This window comes from Mus caroli, unplaced genomic scaffold, assembly GCF_978045245.1.
Source record: "Mus caroli unplaced genomic scaffold, Mus_caroli_1 scaffold_1, whole genome shotgun sequence".
Lineage (NCBI taxonomy): Eukaryota > Metazoa > Chordata > Mammalia > Rodentia > Muridae > Mus > Mus caroli.
Genome location: NW_028227256.1, coordinates 140,611,599 through 140,637,859, shown reverse-complemented (window position 1 = coordinate 140,637,859; position 26,261 = coordinate 140,611,599). Strand labels below are relative to the sequence as shown.

The window sequence follows — 26,261 nt, the reverse complement described above, 5'->3', positions numbered from 1 at the left end:
CAAATATCTAAACCCATTAGACAATGTTCTTATTAACAACAGTTATTTAAATACGATATTTAAAGGAAACTTTACCATTTTCTCATCACTTTTAGAAGTATTTTCTTTTTAAAGTTAACCCAAATTCTATGAAATAATGATTTTTCAGTAGTGGGAAGAAAATTGTGATTGACGGTGAAGCATTCAAGGCAGGACATGGTTCTTGTGTTTGCTGACTACCATTACTTAAGAAACGTCTGGCACTCACGGCCACCTTGTCTTCTCTAAGCATTTTCAAATCTATAAGTCTCTCTTTTCCAGGGTTTTCCAGTGATCAAAGTTATCAGCATCCTTCTTCTGTTACTAATTCCCCCTGAGATACAGTGCTGTCCATGATGAGTCTATGGCTTTCCAGATCACTCCTTGCAAGTTTCTGTTTCTCTGTTCTGCATCCTTTCCTTTCCTGCTTCCAGCCTATCTCTGCTGCATCATGCAGCATGGAACAGATGCTGCCTCAGTGGATTATAGTCTTTTACTAGATACACCAAATAATTGCAACTGGAGGTATTTCTTTGTCTATTTTGAACAATAATCCTTCTGATAGCTCTTAAATTAATTAGATGGCAACATTTTGTGTGCCATCTTCCATAATATGCTATAGTGATAATGTATTATTCTTAGACTTTGCAGAACCTAATACATTCTTTTTCTTTTTCTTTTTAGATATTTGAGACAGGGTTTCTTTGTGTAGCCCTGGCTGTCCTGGAACTAGCTCTGTAGACCAGGCTATCCTAGAACTCACAGAGACCCACCTCCTGAGTTCTGGAATTAATTGTGTGTGCAACCACCACGAAGTTCCTAATCTGTCCTTAAACAATTTTTAACAGTGGATCTGAATAGAGCAGGTTCAAATACGTTTAAAAACAAAACCAAACAAAACTTTGTCTGATGGTCTGGTTTCCATACTGGTGACTGGTGTGAGTTTTAATGAGGCATTGTCTTTTCGGCTTCAGGCTATACAATAAGAAAGAAAGCTCCGGCTTTAGCAAACAGAAGTCTGTACAGATAAACAATATTTTTAATGTCCTAAAAGAATTGTTCACTTTACACCCGGGAAAATATCTAAGGATTTAAAGATCTATGTTTCAAGGAAAAGTGAGAGAAGAACTGCTTTTAAAAGAGCTACGCTGAAGGCAGGATTTTAGGATTTCTCCAATTTTAGGAAATCTAGGGGGAGAAAACACTCTACCCACAGCTCTCCAAGAAGCATAGATGCTCCAAAAGCCAGAATCTTGTTAGATCAACACCCACTCTCAGGTAAGGGGAAGGCAACACTGTCTTCAGTGACTGTGATTTCAAGTCATGTATTGTGTCAACGAATGTGTTTTATCATTGTGATAAACATGTTGTTTTCAAGGTACTTCCTAAGCTTATCCTGATCTTCAGTAGTGGAAAGAAAACTGGACGTATGTAAATGTTATATGTTGAAAGGAACTCATGCAGCCAGGGTTTCCCCTATGATCATTGTCGATGCACAGCTTTAATGCATGTGGATATTCCAAAGGGGAACACCAGTCACTTCCAATTAAACTGTGTTGAAAACATCCTAGAAAGGTGCAATGGCTCCTTCTGGGGGAAAACAGACATTTATAACTTATTAATCAACTACTCTTTCAACAAGCAACTACATAGCAATAATAAAGTAAATACCTCTCAGCACCTGTGCCCTGAAAGTCTGTCTAGGAAAGGAGATCAAGAATTAACTTACTTGTTTATAAAAACATTATTGATTAGGTAATATTTTATAATAAAACTATCCTGGTAAATTACCTCAGACTTAATCTCAACAAGGTAGCTTATTTTTCTCTTTTCTTTAGAAAATTGGACATAGTACTACCAGAGGATCCAGCAATACCTCTCCTGGGCATATATCCAGAAGATGTCCCAACCGGTAAGAAGGACACATGCTCCACTATGTTCATAGCAGCCTTATTTATAATAGCCAGAAGCTGGAAAGAACCCAGATGCCCCTCAACAGAGGAATGGATACAGAAAATGTGGTACATTTACACAATGGAGTACTACTCAGCTATTAAAAAGAATGAATTTATGAAATTCTTGGGCAAATGGATGGACCTGGAGGGCATCATCCTGAGTGAGGTAACACAATCACAAAGGAACTCACACAATATGTACTCACTGATAAGTGGATATTAGCCCAAAACTTAGGATACCCAAGATATAAGATACAGTTTGCTAAACACATGAAACTCAAGAAGAATGAAGACCAAAATGTGGACATTTTGCCCCTCCTTAGAAATGGGAACAGAACACCCATGGAAGGAGTTACAGAGACAAAGTTTGGAGCTGTGACGAAAGGATGGACCATCTAGAGACTGCCATATCCAGAGATCCATCCCATGATCAGCATCCAAACGCTGACACCATTGCATTCACTAGCAAGATTTTGCTGAAAGGACCCAGATATAGCTGTCTCTTGTGAGACTATGCCGGGGCCTGGCAAACACAGAAGTGGATGCTCACAGTCAGCTAGTGAATGGATCACCAGGCCCCCAATGGAGGAGCTGGAGAAAGTACCGAAGGAGCTGAAGGGATCCGCAACCCTATGGGTGGAACAACATTATGAACTAACCAGTACCCCGTAGCTCTTGACTCTAGCTGCATATGTATCAAAAGATGGCCTAGTCGGCCATCACTGGAAAGAGAGGCCCATTGGACATGCAAACTTTATATGCCCCAGTACAGGGGAATGCCAGGGCCAAACAAATGGGAATGGGTGGGTAGGGAAGTAGGGGGGAGGGTATGGGGGACTTTTGGGATAGCATTGAAAATGTAATTGAGGAAAAGATGTAATAAAAAAATTAAAAAAAAAGAAAAGTGTGTATATATGTGTATGTGTGTTTACATGGTGTGTTGTGGAACTTAAGTATGGGTGGGCAAGTTTGTACGTGTGTGAAAGTTTGTGGTGCAGGCACATATATCATGGTATTTACATCGAGACTAGAGATTAACCTTGGGCACTGTTTTTCACCTTTCACCTTGCTTTTTGAGACATGGTCTTCTGCTCATTGCCTTGTAGAGACGAGGGAACCTGGGGATTCTAGAGTTATTTCTGTCTGCCTCCTGTTTGGCTATAGGTGTCTTGGGATCATACATGTACACATGTACACTACTTCATTTAGCTTTGTGTGGTTTCTCGTTACTCCAACTTGAGTCCTTACACTTGAATGGCAGTGGTTCATCTGCAGAACCATCTCCCTAACCCTCTGTTTAGTTTTTAAAATTAGCTTATAACATAACAGTTTCTCTTCAGCATTTTCGTATATGTTCAGTTTTGGCTGTCTCCTTGACTCACCCCTCTTCTCCATGCCTCCTATTTCCACTTAAATCCTTCTAGTATTCCCCATTATACTTTCATATCACACGTGACTCTTCTCCACAACCTTTCTCCTGAAATTTAGTTCCAATCAGTGGGTGTAAGACAACGGAGTTCTTGATGTCATTGGCACAGCTTAGGGATTGATCTAACGGAGGCAATGTGGGATGAGGAAGCAACCAACCCCCTCTCCCCTCAGAATTGGGTGGGACAATGCTCTAATGGAGGAAACACCACTAGCATTCTGGAATTCAGAACACTTATTTCATATATTTGAATCACAGAGGTGGGTTTCTAGTATACAGCTGAACAAGGAGGCAAGTTACCTACTCTCAGGAGCTCTTCGCGGAGTGGATAGCTTTAGGTTGGTATTATTCTGGAGAAGCTGTATGTGGTTGATAGTTTCAGCACACACTGCTTTTAGCTACAGGTAAACATCCATATTCGGAGCAGAGGGTGGCTATGTCATTCCCCTGAACCTGAACCAGGGAAGGTTTGCCATCATCAAGGGTCTGAGACATTTGGGTCCTTGACATGGCTGTGCTCATGTGAATGACATACATTTACTCAGAATTTCATCTGCCCCAGTTAAGGGTTCCTCTGCTTCCCATGGGTTCTATTTAAAAAGCCCTTTCCTATACTTATATCTTTAAATGCCTTTCCAAGTTTTCCCTCCAGGATTTTCTGTTCCAGATCATATGATTCATTTGGATCTGATTTCTATACACAGTGAGAGATGAGGATAGCCCCCAGTTATCTAGTTTTCCCACAGCCATTGTCGAGGTGGCTGTCTTTTTCTCCAGTGTATATTTTTGGCGTCTTTGTGAAAAATCAGGTGGATATAAGTATTTGGGTTTGTATCTGGATTTTTCCATTCCCTTCCATTAATCAATATGTCTGCTTTTGGTGTCAAACAGTGCTATTTCTGTTACTACAGTTCTATACAACTTGAAAGCAGGCATGAGGGTACCATCAGCTTCATTTAATTAATGACTCAATTTTGCTTAGGATTGCTTTGGTGGTCTGAGATCTTTTGTGATTCTAAATGCGTTTTGGTTAAATTTTTTATATGTTTTGTGAAGGATAGTATTGAAATTTTGATGAGGATTGTATTGAATCTGCAGATTGCTTTTGGTAAGATATCAATTTGCACAATTTAGATTCTTCCAACATGTACACAAGGGAAGTCTTTCCATTGTCTACTGTCTTCAATTTCTCTCGTTTTAAAGTTCTCATTACAGAGGTGTTTTATTTCCTTGGTTAGGTTTTTTCTGAAGAAGTTTATTTTTCTTCGTTGCAATTATGAATGAGGTTGTTTCCCTGGTTTCTTCCTTCTTGCAGTAAATGGGATCTAAGACAGAGATCAACAAATGGACAATGGGCAGAGATTGAGAGACCTTGAAGCATTCAGTCCTAAATGGGATGTCTTCATTAGATCTTTCCCTTTAGGGCTTAGGAGTCTATGTGGAAGGAAGACTGTGAGAGCCAGAAGTGGTGAATGACTCCAAAGAAACAGTGTTCCTCAGACACAATAGGAATTATGCACATATAAACACACAGAAACTGGGGCAACACACACAGAGCCTGTTTTAAGTTCAAGCTTAGTCCCAGTACTGAGAAACAAAAGTGGACACAGGATCCGACCCTAACCAAGGAGCTATTCTTTTTTTTTTAATTTTTAATATTTTTATTACATATTTTCCTCAATTATATTTCCAATGCATTCCCAAAAGTCCCCCATAGCGCCCCCCACTTCCCTACCCACCCATTCCCATTCTTTTGGCCCTGGCATTCCCCTATATTGGGGCATATAAAGTTTGCAAGTCCAATGGGCCTCTCTTTCCATTGATGGCTGACTAGGCCATCTTTCAATACATATGCAGCTAGAGACAAGAGCTCCGGGGTTCTGGTTAGTACATCATGTTGTTCCAACAATAGGGTTGCAGATCCCTTTAGCTCCTTGGGTACTTTCTCTAGCTTCTCCATTGGGAGTCCTGTGATACATCCAATAGCTGACTGTGGACATCCACTCCTGTGTTTGCTAGGCCCCGGCATCGTCTCACAAGAGACAGCTATATTTGGGTCCTTTCAGCAAAATCTTGCTAGTGTATGCAATGGTGTCAGCGTTTAGAAGCTGATTATGGGATGGATCCCTGGATATGGCAGTCTCTAAATGGTCCATCCTTTCATCACAGCTATGAACTTTGTCTCTGTAACTCCTTCCCTGGGTGTTTTGTTCCCAATTCTAAGAAGGTGCACAGTGTCCACACTTTGGTCTTCATTCTTCTTGAGTTTCATGCGTTTAGCAAATTGTATCTTATATCTTGGGTATCCTAAGTTTTGGGCTAATATCCACTTATCAGTGAATACATATTGTGTGAGTTCTTTTGTGATTGTGTTACTTCACTCAAGATGATGCCCTCCAGGTCCATCCATTTGGCTAGGAATTTCATAAATTCATTCTTTTTAATAGCTGAGTAGTACTCCATTGTGTAAATGTACCATAATTTCTGTATCCATTCCTCTGTTGAGGGACATCTGGGTTCTTTCCAGCTTCTGGCTATTATAAATAGGGCTGCTATGAACATAGTGGAGCATGTGTCCTTTTTACCGGTTGGGACATCTTCTGGATATATGCCCAGGAGAGGTATTGCTGGATCCTCCGGTAGTACTATGTCCAATTTTCTGAGGAACTGCCAGACTGATTTCCAGAGTGGTTGTACAAGCTTGCAATCCCACCAACAATGGAGGAGTGTTCCTCTTTCTCCACATCCTCGCCAGCATCTGCTGTCACCTGAATTTTTGATCTTAGCCATTCTGACTGGTGTGAGGTGGAATCTCAGGGTTGTTTTGATTTGCATTTCCCTGATGATTAAGGATGTTGAACATTTTTTCAGGTGCTTCTCTGCCATTCGGTATTCCTCAGGTGAGAATTCTTTGTTCAGTTCTGAGCCCCATTTTTTAATGGGGTTATTTGACTTTCTGGAGTCCACCTTCTTGAGTTCTTTATATATATATTGGATATTAGTCCCTTATCTGATTTAGGATAGGTGAAGATCCTTTCCCAATCTGTTGGTGGTTTTTTTGTCTTATTGATGGTGTCTTTAGCCTTGCAGAAGCTTTGTAGTTTCATGAGGTCCCACTTGTCAATTCTCGATCTTACAGCACAAGCCATTACTGTTCTATTCAGGAATTTTTCCCCTGTGCCCATATCTTCAAGGCTTTTCCCCACTTTCTCCTCTATAAGTTTCAGTGTCTCTGGTTTTATGTGAAGTTCCTTGATCCACTTAGACTTGACCTTAGTACAAGGAGATAGGAATGGATCGATTCGCATTCTTCTACATGTTAACAACCAGTTGTGCTAGCACCATTTGTTGAAAATGCTGTCTTTCTTCCACTGGATGCTTTTAGCTCCCTTGTCGAAGATCAAGTGACCGTAGGTGTGTGGGTTCATTTCTGGGTCTTCAATTCTATTCCATTGGTCTATTTGTCTGTCACTATACCAGTACCATGCAGTTTTTATCACAATTGCTCTGTAGTAGAGCTTTAGGTCCGGCATGGTGATTCCACCAGAGGTTCTTTTATCCTTGAGAAGAGTTTTTGCTATCCTAGGTTTTTTGTTATTCCAGATGAATTTGCAGATTGCACTTTCTAATTCATTGAAGAATTGATTTGGAATTTTGAATGAAAAAAACCCAGATGTCCCTCAACAGAGGAATGGATACAGAAATTATGGTACATTTACACAATGGAGTACTACTCAGCTATTAAAAAGAATGAATTTATGAAATTCCTAGCCAAATGGATGGACCTGGAGGGCATCATCTTGAGTGAAGTAACACAATCACAAAAGAACTCACACAATATGTATTCACTGATAAGTGGATATTAGCCCAAAACTTAGGATACCCAAGATATAAGATACAATTTGCTAAACGCATGAAACTCAAGAAGAATGAAGACCAAAGTGTGGACACTGTGCACCTTCTTAGAATTGGGAACAAAACACCCAGGGAAGGAGTTACAGAGACAAAGTTCGTAGCTGGGATGAAAGGATGGACCATTTAGAGACTGCTGTATCCAGGGATCCGTCCCATAATCAGCTTCTAAATGCTGACACCATTGCATACACTAGCAAGATTTTGCTGAAAGGACCCAAATATAGCTGTCTCTTGTGAGACGATGCCGGGGCCTAGCAAACACAGGAGTGGATGTTCACAGTCAGCTATTGGATGTATCACAGGACTCCCAATGGAGAAGCTAGAGAAAGTACCCAAGGAGCTAAAGGGATCTGCAACCCTATTGTTGGAACAACATGATGTACTAACCAGAACCCCGGAGCTCTTGTCTCTAGCTGCATATGTATCGAAAGATGACCTAGTCGGCCATCAATGGAAAGAGAGGCCCGTTGGACTTGCAAACTTTATATGCCCCAATATAGGGGAATGCCAGGGCCAAAAGAATGGGAATGGGTGGGTAGGGAAGTGGGGGGCACTATGGGGGACTTTTGGGATAGCATTGGAAATGTAATTGAGGAAAATATGTAATAAAAATATTAAAAATTAAAAAAAAAAAAAGATCCTGTGGCGGGTGTTGTGGGTAGCTGGCGAGTGTCAGCCGACCCTGCGCCCTAGCTACCCTGGTGCTTTTCTCTCTCTCTTTTTTTTTTTTTTAAATTTATTTTTTTAATTAGGTATTTTCTTCATTTACACTTCAAGCGCTATCCCAAAAGTCCCCCAGACCCTCCCTCCCCAACTCCCCTACCCACCCACTCCCACTTCTTGGCCCTGGCATTCCCCCATACTGAGGCATATAAAGTTTGCAAGACCAAGGGGACGACTCTTCCCAATGATGGCCGACTAGGCCATCTTCTGATACATATGCAGCTAGTGACACGAGCTCTGGGGTTACTGGTTAGTTCATATTGTTGTTCCATCTATAGGGTTGCAGACCCCTTTAGTTCCTTGGGTACTTTCTCTAGCTCCTCCATTCAGGGCCTTGTGCTCCATCCAATAGCTGACTGTGAGCATCCACTTCTGTGTTTGCCATGCCCTGGCATAGCTTCACAAGAGTCAGCTATATCAGGGTCCTTTCAGCAAAATCTTGCTGGTGTATGCAATGGTGTCAGCGTTTGGAGGCTAATTATGGGATGGTTCCCAGGGTATGGCAGTCTCTAGATGGTCCATCCTTTTGTCACAGCTCCAAACTTTGTCTCTGTAACTCCTTCCATGGGTGTTTTGTTCCCAATTCTAAGAAGGGGCAAAGTGTCCACATTTTGGTCTTCATTCTTCTTGAGTTTCATGTGTTTTGCAAATTGTATCTTGTATCTTGAGTATTCTAAGTTTCTGGGCTAATATCCACTTATCAGTGAGTACGTATGTAAGTTCTTTTGTGATTGTGTTACTTCACTCAGGATGATGCCCTCCAGGTCCATCCATTTACCTAGGAATTTCATAAATTCATTCTTTTTAATTGCTGCGTAGTACTCCATTGTGTAAATGTACCACATTTTCCTTATCCTTTCTTCTGTTGAGGGACATCTGGGTTCTTTCCAGCTTCTGGCTATTATAAATAAGACTGCTATGAACATAGTGGAGTATGTTTCTTTCTTACTAGTTGGAACATCTTCTGGATATATGCCCAGGAAAGGTATTGCGGGATCCTCCGGTAGTACCATGTCCAATTTTCTGAGGAACTGCCAGACTGATTTCCAGAGTGGTTGTACAAACTTGCAATCCCACCTGCAATGGAGGAGTGTTCCTCTTTCTCCACATCCTTGCCAGCATCTGCTGTCAGCTGAATTTTTGATCTTAGCCATTCTGACTAGTGTGAGGTGGAATCTCAGGGTTGTTTTGATTTGCATTTCCCTGATGATGAAGGATGCTGAACATTTTTTCAGGTGCTTCTCTGCCATTCGGTATTCCTCAGGTGAGAATTCTTTGTTAAGCTCTGAGCTCCATTTTTTAATGGGGTTATTTGTTTTTTCTGGAGTCCACCTTCTTGAGTTCTTTATATATATTGGATATTAGTCCCTTATCTGATTTAGGATTGGTAAAGATCCTTTCCCAATCTGTTTGTGTCCTTTTTGTCCTATTGACGGTGTCTTTTGCCTTACAGAAGCTTTGTAATTTTATGAGGTCCCATTTGTAGATTCATCGATCTTACAGCACAAGCCATTGATGTTCTATTCAGGAATTTGTCCCCTGTGCCCATATCTTCGAGGCTTTTCCCCACTTTCTCCCAAGGAGCTGTTCTTAACTGATACTTGCTTGCATAGAAAAATTAGTTTTCTCCAATGGAGGTTCACTGGGTATATTAACTGCCCTTCTGGATAATCCCCATGTCCAGTGTGGAGCCAGCCAACACAAAATGGAACTGTTGTTATTTTTGTCCCATATTGCTTTGTTTGAACATTTTTTGTCTTAATTTTATCTATCTTTTCCCTGTATATTGTGGTTTCTGGTTTTGTGTTATGACTTTTTAAATGTGTGTGTCTGAGTTTGTGGTTGGATGGTTGGTTTTTTAAAGAGACAGAGAAAGGGCATGGAATTGGGTGCGTGGGGAGATGAGAATACCTGGGAAGGGAGGAAGGGGAAGTGTAATCAGAATATACTGCATGAAAAACATTTTTCAATTAAATAAAAATCTCTTTGTGGTCTTCACAGATGGTTCTATTCTACAAAGGGAACCATGACTTGATTTCTAGCAGCAAAGACTAGTTTTGCATATTTTGAAACTTCATGTATATGGAATTATTATTATTTGATATGTGGCTCTATCCAGTGGTGTTGTTAGAATAATTTGTCTTGTTCATTCTCGTCTATTAGTTGTATTCCTTTTTTATGTGTGTATTATTTGTTCTCTAATAGATGAGCTTTTGAGTTGTTGCTAGGTATTGGCTTTTATAAAGCATGTTGTTTTGAGCATTCTTTGGTGAACATCCGTGCTATCTCAGCTGGAATTATAATTAAAGCAGAAATACACAGTTATAGGAAATACAAGTGTTTTAGAGGTGAGTTTGCACATGTCTCCTTTATTATTCATTATTATTTATTTTAATATAGGAATAATAATATTCCTATATTATTCATGATTAGTGACAACACATTGGTAACATGAAAATGACTCCAGTTGAGTATTTATTTATACCATGGAAATTGGCACATTACTGACTCTAGTGATGGTTTTAGTACTCTGAGTGAGTAGTATCACCCACAGTATTTAAGAACATTTATGTTACATTCTTACCCACACATTGGGTGTCTTCGTTTTAGTTTAGCCATTCTGGTGGATATGTGGTGGAATCTTATTTTGAGTTTACTTAGTACTTGGAAAGATTTGAGTTATTCCAAATTTACTTAACCCAGAGCCCACACCTGTGACCTCATACAGGAGTTTTGAAGGACATGTGTTTCTTAGTGAAGTGGGAGCTGTTGTGCTAACTCGAGAACTAAGTTGATATCTAAGCTGGAGCTTACCCAAGAGGAGAAATGATTGCATTTGTGGCAGGCAGAAATGCTTCTAAAGTGGAGATAGTTTTATTTCATTTAAAGATGTTGACACATTATTAGGATCAAACTTCTTCTTCAGTACTTCTTTAAGTAGAAATTTCTAGATTAATATGAGAAGCCAGAGAAATTTCACAACATCTACAAATAAAAAATGGCAGTTGTAATGTCAATATAGAGATGTGTTTCTTTTTGTCTCTAATGTGGTATAGAGGGATGACAGATTGCACGAGCAGCAGTAAGCATCAACTCTAACACCACAGGCTTTGAGGGGAAAGACTGTTCATCTAGCATCGCTGCTCTGAGCAGCACACCAACTAGTGATTTGCAGTTATGACTCCAGACACTCTCCAAGCTTTATCTAAAATATATATTTTTTGATACCAGGAGACTGACTGATGGCAGCAAAGCCTAAATTAACTCAGTGAATTTGGATTTAAAAAGTTGAAAACTCTCTTGTAACAAGACAGCCTTTAGTACTATACCCAAAAGTGATGTATTTACCCAGATGAACAAGGTACAGTAATGGGCTTTATGTTACATTTTCTATTATCCCTTAATTGGGCAATGGAAAGTAAATGATTTGCTGTGTCAATGCAGAAAGACATATTTCTGAATGAGATACATATTCCATGAAGCAGTGGTGATATTATAACCAAGAAACAATTAGAGTAACACACTGAAACAAAAAAGTAGCATCATGGATAGAAAGATGACCATCAAAATCCACATGATACAGTAAAAGACACCAAGGAAAACTCCACACATCGAGGCTGGATCTTGTTTGCACTAAGGCCACTTTTGATTTTTCTTTTTTTCTTCCTAAATTATTTTGCTCATTACATGAAATCTTGCCAATAAAATTGTTAAGACCATCAAGCTAAACATTGACAGTGGAAGGGCACTGTGGGTTTAGTTCAGATTTAGAAAAATAACTGTTTACTTAGAGGTGATTTTGAAGCCGATAGAATTATTGATGGCTGGAGTCTAGACAGCTCTGAGAGGTGAAGAGTCAGGGGAAATGAAGGAGTAATGTGGGAACTGAGAGATGAGGAGAGCAAGAAACAGAGAGGGATGATGCTTTTGCAGCCTGGGCTCACACCGTCTTTCTTTGCTCTGCAATGTTTCTCCTCATACTTAATTTTGTGATCTGCACCCCATTGATGCTTCCCACCAGCCTCTCCCCTACCCTAGCCCATTCAGTCTTACCAGAACACAACTATTTACTTATCTTTCTTGTGTTTGGAAGAGGAAACCCAAGCTTGCTGAGTTTATATATTCCTTTTAGCAATGTCTTCACTGTGACTTCCACTTTACAGAGCTGGTGGGATGATGGGTCTGTTTACTTTGTTACTGTTCTCCTTGTTTACTAATTCCACTGAGATGCCTGACAGTATCCTTACCCCAGTGCTAATACAATTCATAGTGCCCATGCCATCAAGCTTGGCACATGTGCTGGCTCCTTTCTGTCTGTGGTAGCATGAAGAGTCAAGACTTGTTTTTTTTTTTTTGTCCTTTACTTGGATCTTTTATTTTTGAGATTATACTATAATTACAACATTGCCCTCTTCCCTTTCCTCCTCCTCCCACATACCCCTTCATGTTCTTTCACACTCATAGACACTTTGTGTTAAATTAAGTTTTTGTTTTTATACACATACAGACACACACACACACACACACCACACACACACACACACACCACACACACACACACACACACACACACACACACCCACACACACACAGAGAGAGAGAGAGAGAGAGAGAGAGAGAGAGAGAGAGAGAGAGAGAGAGAGAGAAAGAGAAGGAGAAATACTTAAGTAAAACCTGCTCACTCTGTCTCATATTACTTATACATATGTTTTCAAGGCTGACCATTTGAAATTCTTCTCTGGGTAAGAGTATTTCTCTTGCTCTCTACATTTCTTTCTTGTCCATAGTCCTCTGTGTAGGGTTGAGGCCTCGAGGACTTAAGACCTGTTCAAAAGGAGGAAAATTCACACATTGAAACTGGAAACCTAGTCAACTATCTGGGGCTAGTGAAGTCATGGACCTTGGAAAGGAATCTACAATTGCCACTTTAGTAAATTAGCATAATCCCTAGCTACATCCTATATATGCATCCTAATATCCAAAAATAAGTATAGTCCTCACTCTTCATCCAGAAAACTTCTTTTTTGCAATGGACATCATTGTAGAAAGCCATGTTCAATCAAGATGCAGAGTTGTGGAGTCTAGCCCCAAAGGATACATCTTTGTTATGACTCCTGCACCTTGGGCTCAGGGATCACTGTGGAACAAGGGACAGAAAGACTAAGAGCCTGGGGATAAGGGAAGTTGGCTGTAAGATTGTGTTTCTTAGTAAGCTCAGAAGCCACACCCACAAAGTCTCACCAACATGGCTGCCTATAGAAGAGCTGAACACGACAGACTTACTTTCTTTCATGTCTTTGAACATGACCAGCACTAGACTGGGAATTTTTTTTTCCACTAATTTTTCTCTATTCTTTATATGGATGCATATATGGTTTTTCATTCTCAGCCTTTACTTTTGTTGTCTTCTTTGATGCCTCTTGTGATACTTATTCTTTTTCTTTTTCTTTTTTTTTTATTTAAGCCACATGTTTTCTTTTCTTTTTTTGTTTTAAAGATGAAAACTTATTATTTATTTGCTTATCTGTGGTACAGAGAATTAACCCAGAATGGCATGCATGCTAGATAAGCATGCTAACTCTCAACTACATATGCAGTCTCTCTTCCTTTTCACATTATTTTTTATATTTTTATTTATTTATTTATTTATTTTTGAGACAGGGTCTTGCTAAATGCCCCTGGACATCCTCTATATTGCAGACATGCCTTGAAGTTACAGTCTTTCTCCTTGCCCTTTGTGTAGTCAGGGTATAGACCTGTGCCACCAGACCCAGCATAGATAACATCTTTTCTTTTCTTTCTTTCTTTTTTTTTTTTTTGTGCATCTCCAGTCACTTTTTTCTTTTTTCTTTTTAATTAGATATTTTCTTTATTTACATTTCAAATATTAGCCCCTTTTCTGGTTTCCCACCAAAACCTCCCTATCCCATTCCCCCCCCCCACCCCACAAACCTACCCACTCCTGCTTCCTGGCCCTTGCATTCCCCTACACTGGGCCATTGAGCCTTCTCAGGACCAAGGGCCTCTCCTCCCATTGATGTCCAACCAGGCCATCCTCTGCTACATATGCAGTTGGAGCCATGGGTCCATCCATGTGTACTCTTTGGTTGGTGGTTTAGTCCCTGGGAGCTCTGGGAGTACTGGTTAGTTCATATTGTTGTTCCTCCTATGGGGCTGCAAACCCCATCAGCTCCTTGGGTACTTTCTCTAACTCTTCCATTGGGGATCCTGTGCTCAATCCAATGGATGGCTGTGAGCCACTTCTATATTTGTCAGACATTGGCAGAGCCTCTCAGGAGACAGCTATATCAGGTTCCTGTCAGCAAGCTCTTGTTGGCATCCACAATGGTTTCTGGGTTTGGTATGTGGGATGGATCCCCCGGTGGGACAGTCTCTGGATGGTCTTTCCTTCAGTCTCTGCTCCATACTTTGTCTCTGTATCTCTTCCCATGGGTATTTTGTTTCCCCTTCTAAGAAGGACCAGACTATCCATACTTTCATCTTCCTTCTTCTTGAGCTTCATTTGATCTGTGTATTGTATCTTGGGTATTCCGAGTGTCTGGGCTAATATCCACTTATCAGTGAGTACATATCATGTGTGTTCTTTTGTGATTGGGTTACTTTACTCAGGATGAGATTTTCTAGTTCCATCCATTTGCCTAAGAGTTTCACGAATTCATTGTTTTTAATAGTTGAATAGTATTCCATTGTGTAAATGTACTACATTTTTCTGTATCCATTCCTCTGCTGAGGGACATCTGGGTTCTTTCCAGCTTCTGGCTATTATAAATAAGGCTGCTATGAACATAGTGGGGCATGTGTCCTTATTACAATTTGGAGCACCTTCTGGATATATGCCCAGGAGTGGTATTGCTGCATACTCTGAAGAACTGCCAGACTGATTTCCAGAGTGGTTGTATCAACTTGCAATCCCACCAGCAATGGAGGAGTGTTTCTCTTTCTCCACATCCTCGCCAGCATCTGCTGTCACCTGAGTTTTTGATTATAGCCATTTTGACTATTGTGATGTGGAATCTCAGGGTTGTTTTGATTTGCATTTCCCTGATGACTAAGGATGTTGAACATTTCTTTAGGTGCTTCTCAGCCATTCAATATTCCTTGGTTGAGAATTCTTTGTTTATCTCTATACCCCATTTTTTAATAGGATTATTTTTTTTCCTCTGGAGTCTAACTTCTTGAGTTCTTTGTATATATTAGATATTAGACCTCTATTGGATTTAGCATTGCTAAAGAACTTTTCCCAATCTATTGGTCGCTGTTTTGTCCTATTGAGAGTGTCCTTTGCCTTACAGAAGCTGTGTAATTTTATGAGGTCCCATTTGTCATTTCTTGATCTTAGAGCATAAGCTATTGGTGTTCTGTTCAGGAAATTTTCCCTTGTGCCCTTGTGCTTGAGGCTCTTCCCCACTTTCTATTAGTTTCAGTGTATCTGGTTTTATGTGGAGGCCCTTGATCTACTTAGACTTAAGCTTTGTACAGGAGGTAAGTATGAATCGATTTGCATGCTTCTGCACGCTAACTGCCAGTTGAACCAGTCCCATTTGTTGAAAATGCTGATTTCTCCCCACTGGATTGTTTTAGCTCTTTTGTCAAAGATCAAGTGACTGCAGGTGTGTGGGTTCATTTATGGGTCTTCAGTTCTATTCCATTGATCTACCTGCCTGTCACTGTACCAATACCATGCAGTTTTTATCACTATTGCTCTGTAGTACAGCTTGAGGTCCAGGATGCTGATTCCCCCAGAAGTTCTTCTATTGTTGAAAATAGTTTTCGCTACCCTGTTTTTTTTTTTTTTCCTATTCCAGATGAATTTGAGAATTGCTCTTTCTAACTCTATGAAGAATTGAGTTGAAAGTTTGATGGGCATTGTATTGAATCTGTAGATTGCTTTCTACATTGGCAAGATGGCCAGTTTTACTATATTATTCCTGCTAATCCATAAGCAGGGGGAGTCTTTCCATATTCTGAGGTTTTCTTCAATTTCTTTCTTCAGAGACTTGAAGTTTTTGTCATACAGATTTTTCACTTCCTTAGTTAGAGTCACGCCAAGGTATTTTATATTGTTGGTGACTACTGTGAAGGGTGTTATTTCTCTAATTTCTTTCTCATCCTGTTTATCCTTTGAGTAGAAGAAGGCTACTGATTTGTTTGAGTTAATTTTATATCTGGCCACTTTGCTGAAGTTGTTTATCAGCTGTAGGAGTTCTCTGGTGAAGTTTTTGGGGTCACTTAAGTTTACTATCATATCATCTAAAAATAGTGATATTTGGACTTCTTCCTTTCCAATTTGTATCCTTTGACCTCTTTTTGTTGTCTAATTGCTCTTGCTAGAACTTCAACTACTATATTGAAAAGATAAGGTTGAGAGGGCAGCCTTGCCTAGTCCCTGATTTTAGTGGAATTTTAGTGGAAACTTCAAATTTCTCTCTATTTAGTTTGATGTTGCCTACTGGTTTGCTGTATATTGCTTTTATTGTGTTTAGGTATGGGCCTTGAATTCCTGATTTTTCCAAGATTTTTAACATTAAGGGATGTTGAATTCTGTCAACAAAAATGTTTCATCATCTAATGAAGTGATCATGTGGTTTTTTTTCTTTGAATATTTTTATGTAATTGACTACATTGATGGATTTCAGTATATTGAACCATCCCTGCATCCCTGGGATGAATCCTACTTGCTTGTGGTGAATGATAGTTTTGATGTGTTTTTGGATTTGGTTGGCAAGAATTTTATTGAGTATTTTTGCATCGTTATTCATCAGGGAAATTGATCTGAAGTTCTCTTTCTTTGTTGGGTCTTTGTATGGTTTTGGTATCAGCGTAATTGAAGCCACATGTTTTCTACCTGATACATGCAGTTTACTTTATATACTAGTATAGTTCTAGTCACACTTATCTCTTTCTCTCCTCCTCTTCCCACTTTCCCTTTTTCATCTCTCCTCCCTCTTTCCTCATGTGTTTACTGATCTTCCTTGTTAGAGTATGCATATCATGAAGACAGAGACATACATGGTCTTGTCCACAACCATAGCTTTGTACTATATATTCTCTATGAATGAACAAAAAAGGAATGAATCAATTACAATTTACATACTATATTATCAAACATGTAATGGTTTTCATTCAAAAATAGGTCTTGCTTTCAATTCAATTGGTTGACTGGATGTTAGCTGATCAAGTGGGTTTTTTGTTGTTGTTGTTTGTTTGTTTTTAAACCAAGTTTCTTTATGCTCTATATACTGGTAAAAGCTTTGTGTGGGCCTCTTTGTAGCAGCCTACTTAATCAAATGCATGTGTTTGTCTTCAGTTTAAATTAAGGAAATCTGAACAGCTTGGGGAGCTAAGAAAGAAGATGAAATTCTGTACACCCTCAAATCTCTTCTGCACTCTGATGTTGACTGTCTGCCTTCCTTTAAGCTTTAATGTCGCCTGATCTGGGTCACTCTCCGAAGGCTTATTAGCTTCCACTTCCAGTGTAATTGCAGCCAGAAGCATAGAGTAATTTGAATGCTTTTGACAGGGATAGCTCTGGATAATCTTTTATTTATGTAATTAGCTTGGTTTAATTAAGGGTCAAACCTGGGGGGTTTCTCCTACTAGTGCTATCATATACCCTACATTAAATGCATTTAGTTTTACTCAGAGTGATTCTGTTCCAGGACAGATAAATCCCAGCAGGACATGCTGACCTGGTTCTGTCCCTCTGTCCACACAAACAGATAAACTCAACTTCAGCTCCAAGGTCTTTGTGTTTTTGATTTACTTTTCTTTTCCCAGGCCAAATTGCATAGATACAAGCGTCTATACTGTTTGCATTTTTCTCCCTCTTTTGAGAGTTCTAAAGTAGAAGAGTCATCTTCAGGAAGCTGTTGATTGTTGCTAATGTGTCTGGGAAGTGAGGAGCATCTCCACCTGGCCACAAGGGTTTTTCATTTCTCCTCTTTTCTAGTGCAGAAATACTTATAGAGCAGTTTCCTTTCCTTTTAAAAAATATGTATTTATTTATTTATCTATTTGTTTAATGTATATGAATACATTGTAGCTGTACAGATTATTGTGGGCCTTCATGTAGTTGTTGGGAATTGAATTTTTAGGTCCTCTGCTTGTTTCGCTCAACCCCGCTCGCTCAGTCCCTGCTTGCTCTGGCCCAAAGCTCCATTTATTATTATTATTTTTTGTTGTTTTGCTTTATTTATTATTATGTGCAAGTGCACTGTAGCTATCTTCAGATGAACCAGAAGAGGGCATCAGATCTTATTATGGATGGTTGTGAGCCACCATGAGGTTGCTGGGATTTGAACTCAGGACCTTTGGAAGAGCAGTCAGTGCTTTTACCCACTGAGTCATCTCATCAGTCCTACAGAACAGTTTTTTTTGTGTTATCCTGAGTGAGGTAACCCAATCACAAAAGATCTCAAATGATATGTATTCACTGATAAGTGGATATTAGCCCAGAAACTTAGAATACCCAAGATATAAGTTACAATTTGCAAAACACATGAAATTCAAGAAGAACGAAGACCAAAGTGTGGACACTTTGCCCCTTCTTAGAATTGGGAACAAAACACCCATGGAAGGAGTTACCGAGACAAAGTTTGGAGCTGAGACAAAAGGATGGACCATCTAGAGACTGCCATATCCAGGGATCCATCCCATAATCAGCCTCCAAACGCTGACACCATTGCATACACTAGCAAGATTGTGCTGATAGGACCCTGATATAGCTGTCTCTAGTGAGACTACGCTGGGGCCTAGCAAACACAGAAGTGGATGCTCACAGTCAGCTATTGGATGGATCACAGGGCCCCCAATGGAGGAGCTAGAGAAAGTACCCAAGGAGCTAAAGGGATCTGAACCCTATAGGTGGAACAACATTATGAACTAACCAGTACCCCGTAGCTCTTGACTCTAGCTGCATATGTATCAAAAGATGGCCTAGTCGGCCATCACTGGAAAGAGAGGCCCATTGGACTTGCAAACTTTATATGTCCCAGTACAGGGGAAGGCCAGGGCCAAAAAGTGGGAGTGGGGGGGGTAGGGGGTAGGGGGGACAGTATGGAGGACTTTTGGGATAGCATTGGAAATGTAAATGAGGAAAATACCTAATTAAAAAAATTATACATCTTCGAAAACTAAAAAAAAAAAAAAAAAAAAATAGCTTCTGGCTATTATAAATAAGGCTGCTATGAACATAGTGGAGCATGTGTCCTTCTTACCGGTTGGGACATCTTCTGGATATATGCCCAGGAGAGGTATTGCTGGATCCTCTGGTAGTATTATGTCCAATTTTCTGAGGAACCGCCAAACTGATTTCCAGAGTGGTTGTACCAGCTTGCAATCCCACCAACAATGAAGGAGTGTTCCTCTTTCTCCACATCCTCGCCAGCATCTGCTGTCACCTGAATTTTTGATCTTAGCCATTCTGACTGGTGTGAGGTGGAATCTCAGGGTTGTTTTGAGTTGCATTTCCCTGATGATTAAGAATGTTGAACATTTTTTCAGGTGCTTCTCTGCCATTCGGTATACCTCAGGTGAGAATTCTTTGTTCAGTTCTGAGCCCCATTTTTTAATGGGGTTATTTGATTTTCTGGAGTAAGATATTTTTTAAGTTCTATTTTTGTTGCCAATATGGAAATCTAATCTTTCACACATAAACCAGAAATTTGAAAAGCTTTTACCCATCACTATGACTTATGTACTTTCCCAGCACCTAAAGGCATTTCTAGATGGCCTGGTGATATTAGTGAATGTGTAAGGAAACCAGCATCAGTGAGATCCAAAGAGTTCAGTGGACCAGAACTCTTCACACGAGCTATGCATTATGTGATGAATACCATAGTTGTCAGCCTGATCAAATTAGGGACACTCAGACAATAGGTAAAGTCTTACTTCTAGGTATGATTGTGAGGTTGCTTCCAGAGGAGATGGGCACAATGACTTGGACAGAATGAGGAAGAGCCGACCTTCAACGTGGATAAGTATTTTCTAACTGACCTGGGGGCCTGGTAGCAGAAGGGAAAAGCAGAGGAAAATATTTCCTTGGTCTCTCTTTAGACTGGGCCATTCTTGTTGCTTGACCATCAGAACTATAGGCCGTCTGGCCTTTGTGCTCCAGGATCCAGACTCTCAGGATTTCAACTTGAATAAGAATTACAATGTTAGCATCCTAGGTTCTGGGACTTTTGAATATGGATATAGGTAGACTTCCAGCATCCCAGGGTCCCCACTAGCAGATAACCTTCTCTGGGACTTCTCAGAGAAAATTCTCTAGTAAATTCCTTCTTATCACTCCTCTCTTTATGTGTAGTCTATTTTTTCTGTTTCTCCAGAGAACCTTGACTAATTCTCATTATGTTACAGAATCACACATTCTTATCAGGATAGTCTATTCAAACTGTAAGATGGACTAATGGCTTTTAATGGAATAGAGTACAAAAACTTCATGGATATGGTTTCCAGTCAGATCTTGGTGTATCAAAGGAGAACAAACACAATTGTGTGAAAAGGCTATTAAAATACTCCTTCCTTTTAGTACAGGTTATTTGTTTGAAACTACTTCCTTTTCCATAGCTTTAACCAACTAACATCTCAGAAAAAATGCTGAATATAGAAAACTTGTGCAAATTGAACTGTCTTCAGTAATGTCAGAAGACAAAGAGTATTGCAGAAGTGATAGTTAATACCACTTTTTTTTTTTAAACTAAAAGACTTATTTTGGAAGATGATTGTGGTGGTATGACTGAGAAATGCCCTCTGAAGACTCATGTATTTGGATACTTGAACCCACTTGGTGGCACTCTTGGGAGAAGCTCTGGAGTCTTAGGAAGTGGAGCCTTGCCCCAGGAAGTATGTCATTGGGCGGTAGGCTTTGAGAATTCATAGCTTTGCTCACTCCCTGCTTTCTCTTTCTGATCCCTGTGTGTGGATCAGATATAACCAGCTCCTTATGGCAGGCCATACTTTCCCTGTCATTCTGGATGGTCCCCTCTGGAACTATAATTCCAAATGAACAAACCAACCAATGAACCAACCAACCAACGAACCAACCAACCAAAAAGCCCTCTTCACTAAGCTGCTTGGTATTTTATCAAAGCAACCCAAAAGAAACTAATACAATGAGGCTATAATTTAATAAAAATGTTATTGATGATGCAACAAAGTATTACTGTTATTTTGCAGCAAATCATTATATAGCTGCTTTAAAGTCTTAGTTTTTCTAATATTATGAACACTAATTACCAAAATTCTATAGACTTTTTAGAGTATAAAATGGTCCTTAGACTTTGAGAATTGCTGGCTAACTTTATATTATGGACATAGAAAATAAAAATGCAACAAACGTATTTCCATTAACACCTTGCTAAAATTAGAAATAATTCTTAGTTATACTATTAGGTGTCTCGCGTAGAGAATTCTATTATGTAAAATACTTAATTGTTTTAAATGTTGTGTACCCCTTTGTTCTAAAAATACATATACACAAGGTTTTATTCTTTTTTTTTTTTTAAGCAAACTTTATTGTTAAAGTCCTATCTTGCCAGACATGGAGGTAAACTTCTGTAATCCCAGCTCTTGGGATCCTGAGGGAAGAAGATCAGGGCCAGCTTGGGCTGTCTAGGAGACCCTGTCATAACAAACAAAACACAAATCCTATCTGAATCTTTCTTGTGCCTGTTAGTTTTCCTTTGGGAAATTCCATTTAGTTCTTCCAGTACATTTGTCCTAATATTTACTCCCTTGATCAGATCTCGTATGAGCTACTTCAAAGTCAGATAGCCTCACCTGTCTCTGGAGAATTTGGCTATTTGCTCTGTTTTCTCTCCAGTGTCCAGGACTCCATAAGCCTTCACTGACCTCAGCAGTGATCACATAATCTCTCTGTCCATCCCGCCTGTCTGTGTACCCTTCTTGATTCCCTATTGCTACAGGGTCAACACCTTGTCCACAGATGACAGCGTCTGCTTAGCTCCTTAATGTGAATTGAACCTGTTAAGACTAGTATCAGAGTTCTTGGCATGGCTAAAGACTTGGTAATCCTCTGATCAGAACCCACCATATGCCCCTTTCTTGGTTCTTCTCATCATTTTTTTTTTTTTGATAATTAAACAACAAACCAATCTTTGCCTCAGGATCTATATTCTAGGGAACACAGATAAAGTTTCTCCTTTTTGCAAACATGTTTAAAACTCTTTGCTTGATTTCTAAATGACTGACATTGATTGATTTTTTTCATGAAAAAAAATGAAGCCTTACCATTATCACCTTTTCTAATCACTGATAAGATTATGCCATACATTTTTATAAACTTTGGTTGAATGATATTTGTGTTTTTATAGTTACCTATGTGTAATTTGCAGGTAACACACGACATAACAGAAAAACTTTTTTATTTTTACTTAGTTTTAACATGCCTATAAGTTATTAGTGATTCATTCTTCAAATAGAACATCAGACTTTCTCAGAATATATCTATCACATGTTCTAAGAAATCTACTAGTTCAAGTTGTGTTTATTCAGGCTGATCCTTCTGAGAACGTTTGATCTTCTTGTCCCAATCAGAATGAATCAGAATGTACTTTTTAGCTTTCCAGCACAGCGACCAGCCTGGGGACATTTGTACAATCACCAATGTAATTCAGTCCGTTTCTCTCTCAAGTTTTGGGTTTTGCATCCTGGCCTTTTTTGGTTCCCTCTTTTGTTTACACAGAACACTTCTTCCCAAGGCAATATTTTGGTGGTGAATCTTTGACACTGTGCACATCTATAAAGCCTGAAATCCTTTAAGTGTTAATGGGTTTTCTCTATTGCCTTACTGTATTTCTCTTGATAAATTTCATGAATTTCTCATTTCTAGTCTTTTGTGTCTCATTTTCTGGGAACTTTTAGTTTTTTTTTTTCTTTATCTCAGGTAATCTGAAATATTATGGTGATATTTCTTAAAGTATGGCAATTATTCAGGTTCACGAAAATTCATTATTCTTTTCCATAGTATGGAATTGAAGCTAAAAATAAGCTGATTGCGAGGCACTCTTTCCAACTCTCTGGGAACAGAATGATATCTAGGACTAGTCTTCATCAATAGAATGGTGGTAGAAGGGAAGACTACTGTGTGGACCAAGCCTTTCATGAAATAGGAGTGCTTCCTCTGTGCTCTGACAGACTATGAGACAACTATCCATCAAACAAGTGTTCATGGGCACCTGAGCCATCATATGGAGCTGACCTCCTTTCCTTTCCTGAACGTCTACATAAATGAGATAATAGCCTACCATATTTGAGGCATTTCTTAGGATAACTTAAAGAAATTGTGTTGTGTGTGTGTGTATGTATGTATGTATGTATGTGTGTATGTATTGTAAATAATACAATATTCCTAGTTTTGGTTTGGCACTCTGTTGACAAATTTTATGAACACATATCCCTTGTTTGTAGAGAATTTTTTGCTTAGCATGTAAGTAGCAACATATTGCATTTTAGGTTTTTTTTTTATACAATATCAGCAGATACAAATCTATCAGTCAGTCTTTTAATTTTATCAATTTTTTCTTTCTGTCATCAAACTATTGTTCAGGTGGAGTGGGTCATGTGCATACATAGACACTTTAAAGTTTATCATTAGTGTATGTAACTCAAGTATAAAAAAGTTCATTTCTAGCATGTAATTCTTATTTTGTACTGCAACATATCTCGCTTATATGTCAATTTTTGTAAGTGCTTTGAGATTTTCTTCTGCTTCCCATATTTAAATACATTTTTAAAACTTTTCTTCTTCTTTGTCTGTTTTCAACATTAGATGCTATGTCAAAGACTGCTCCTAATCTTTGACTATGACTATTCATACAAAGAGGGAGGCCTTTCAAGTAGTTGGCAGCTCATTGTATATATGAGTAAAAGACCTTCCTTTGAACTCCCCTGTTGTGGGATGAGGTGACAGGATGCATTCGTTTTTGATTTGAAGATAAGGTCTGGTTGCTGGATTAATTTTTTTTCTGTCCACCGCCCAGAGGCAGAATCAGGGAATGGAATGTGGGCTTGGTTGGGCTTGGGCATTAGCAGCTGCCACTGGTGTTGGCTTTTAGAGGAGGAAATCTGGGTTTGAGTTGTCCCTGTGCAAACAAGCATTTTACTAAGCCTCCTGCTCACTGCAGCCTTGCATCTGAGTCTAGGATTCAGGGGTGCATATCAGGTGTGTGTGTGTGTGTGTGTGTGTGTGTGTGTCCACATCCACAGAGGCCAGAAGAAGAAATAGGATCAGCCAAAGTTGGAGTTGAAGGCTCCTTTGAGCTACTCACCATGTTTTTTCTATGTAAAATTGTATATCTTAGATTTCTTTCTTTCTTTTTTTTTCTTTTTTCTTTTCTGCAGTGGTATAGAAGAGAGAGGACTGATGTGTTCAGTCTTCCATGTCTAACCTAAAATATATTTTGTGGGGCTTTCAAAGAAGGAACTTTAGAAATATGTATACTCTTATGAACCCAAAATTGCAAGGGAGGCAGAGTTGAGACAGGTGGAGGGAAGACCTCATTAAAATTCCATCCGGCGCGTTCTTCCCTGTAACTGAGCACCTGCCTGGCACATGCACTTCAGAGCTCTTTCTGGGCTGGTTGTGCATCATGAAATACAGAGCTTCTCTTAGTCTTCCCGCAGTAACGCTGAGCTCTAAGACAGTAAATTCTTCACTTAATCTCTAGAATATATTGCTCATATAAATTGTAAATGCACTGTGTTAATCAGATCCGCCACTAAGTAAATTGCCTGCATTCTCCTGCCAGTTAGAAAATCTTAGACTCCCGGGTCCAGTATTTCTCTTAGCTGACAATTCAAATTAAGGAAGAGAAATACTTCCGGATTAGAACCTGAGCTATAACTCGAAGCTTAAATGCTGTCTTTATAAAGCTTCACAGAAGTGCCTTTTTTCTTATTTCAACTTAAGTTGCTGCGGGGCAGAAGCAACGGCAGGCAGAATTTTCTGTGTACTTTCTCTTTCCTTCAGGAGATTGTTAGAGGTTTGTGCTGTGTTATCAGCATCTCCATTTACCGATATAGGTGTCAAAAGTGCACATCTATTGAAGCAGAATCTCCGTGGGAAATCTTGAGATTAAACTTTTGCACACATCCCAGGTGATTCTTGCCACCCAGGAGTTTACAATCTACTCATTCCACAGAGTGGTAAGCAGTATGAACATCACCAAATCCCCATTTAATTAAATAAACATTACTCTAATATCATGTTATTGAAATCCATGTAAGTACATTTATGTCCTAAAAGTAAAATTGTGACCGTTTTTAGTGAACCAATCTTGTTTTGGTAAGCAGTTTCTATTGAAGTCCATGTGATGGTTCGTGCAGGAAGAAATTTCCAAGATTGGGCAGGATGGCTGTATAATATGCAAACAGCCGAACCTCCACGTTGTGGCATTATCTGCTCTTAAATTTAAAGCATTAATTTGAATGAGCCTGGCTCCTGTGTCCTTTTGGATTCTTTCCATCATTTTGCTCAGTTACTGTTCCGGTTATGTATTGCTGTATTACCAATCACCTTGAATCTGCAGCCGCCATCTTATTATACTTAAAGATCTAAGAGTGGGAGTATGCAGAAGGCACACCGGGGAGGCTTTCCTCTCCTCCACAAGGTCTGGAGTATCACCTGGAAAGCTCTACATCAGTTATAACTAGAATCTAGAGGTGATTTCTTCATCCCCCTTCATGGCTGAATGAGCTGGAAGCCTGGGCTCAGCTTACAGGCAGATCCTCAGGGCTCTCTGGCTAGCTCATCAGCAAGCCATAGGTCTGGTGAAAGATCCTCTCTCTGCCTCCCGGATGTTGGTTTGCAGATGTGTTCTATCATGCTAACTTCTGTAGATGCTGGGGAATGAACTCAGGGAGTCACGGCAACAAAGTAAGCATTCACAATGGACTACACTCTCAGCTAGACGCTGCCTTTTTTTCTTCTTAAATTTATTTATCTTTCTCTTATTCAATATTCCCCGAGTGCAGTTTCTCCTTCTTCCCCTCCTTGTAGTTCCCTGCCACCTTCCCTTTCCGCCAGACCACCGCCCCCCCCAAAAGGAGACCTACCAGGGTCAACCAAACACATAGTCCCTACCTGTTAATAGGAGGAATACAAAGGAATTTAGGGCTCATGTCTTAAAGCTAATAGCAACTGAGTCAGCAAGGTCTAGTGATTGAACCGCTAGCAT

General features: G+C 39.5%; 1 long non-coding RNA gene across 2 annotated transcripts in view; it reads left to right on the top strand.

Moving 5' to 3' along the window:
• The window catches only part of LOC115030088 (uncharacterized), a 159,486-nt gene that overhangs the window by 84,707 nt on the left and 48,518 nt on the right, over positions 1-26,261 (top strand). Inside the window, exons 5-6 of one of the 2 annotated variants that reach the window (XR_015045375.1) lie at positions 703-1,296; positions 1,857-2,094. The exons of the other annotated variant lie outside the window; for it this stretch is intronic. This is a non-coding gene — a long non-coding RNA (uncharacterized LOC115030088). Of the gene's footprint in view, positions 1-702; positions 1,297-1,856; positions 2,095-26,261 lie in introns of those variants that run through there. 2 annotated transcript variants of the gene reach the window in all.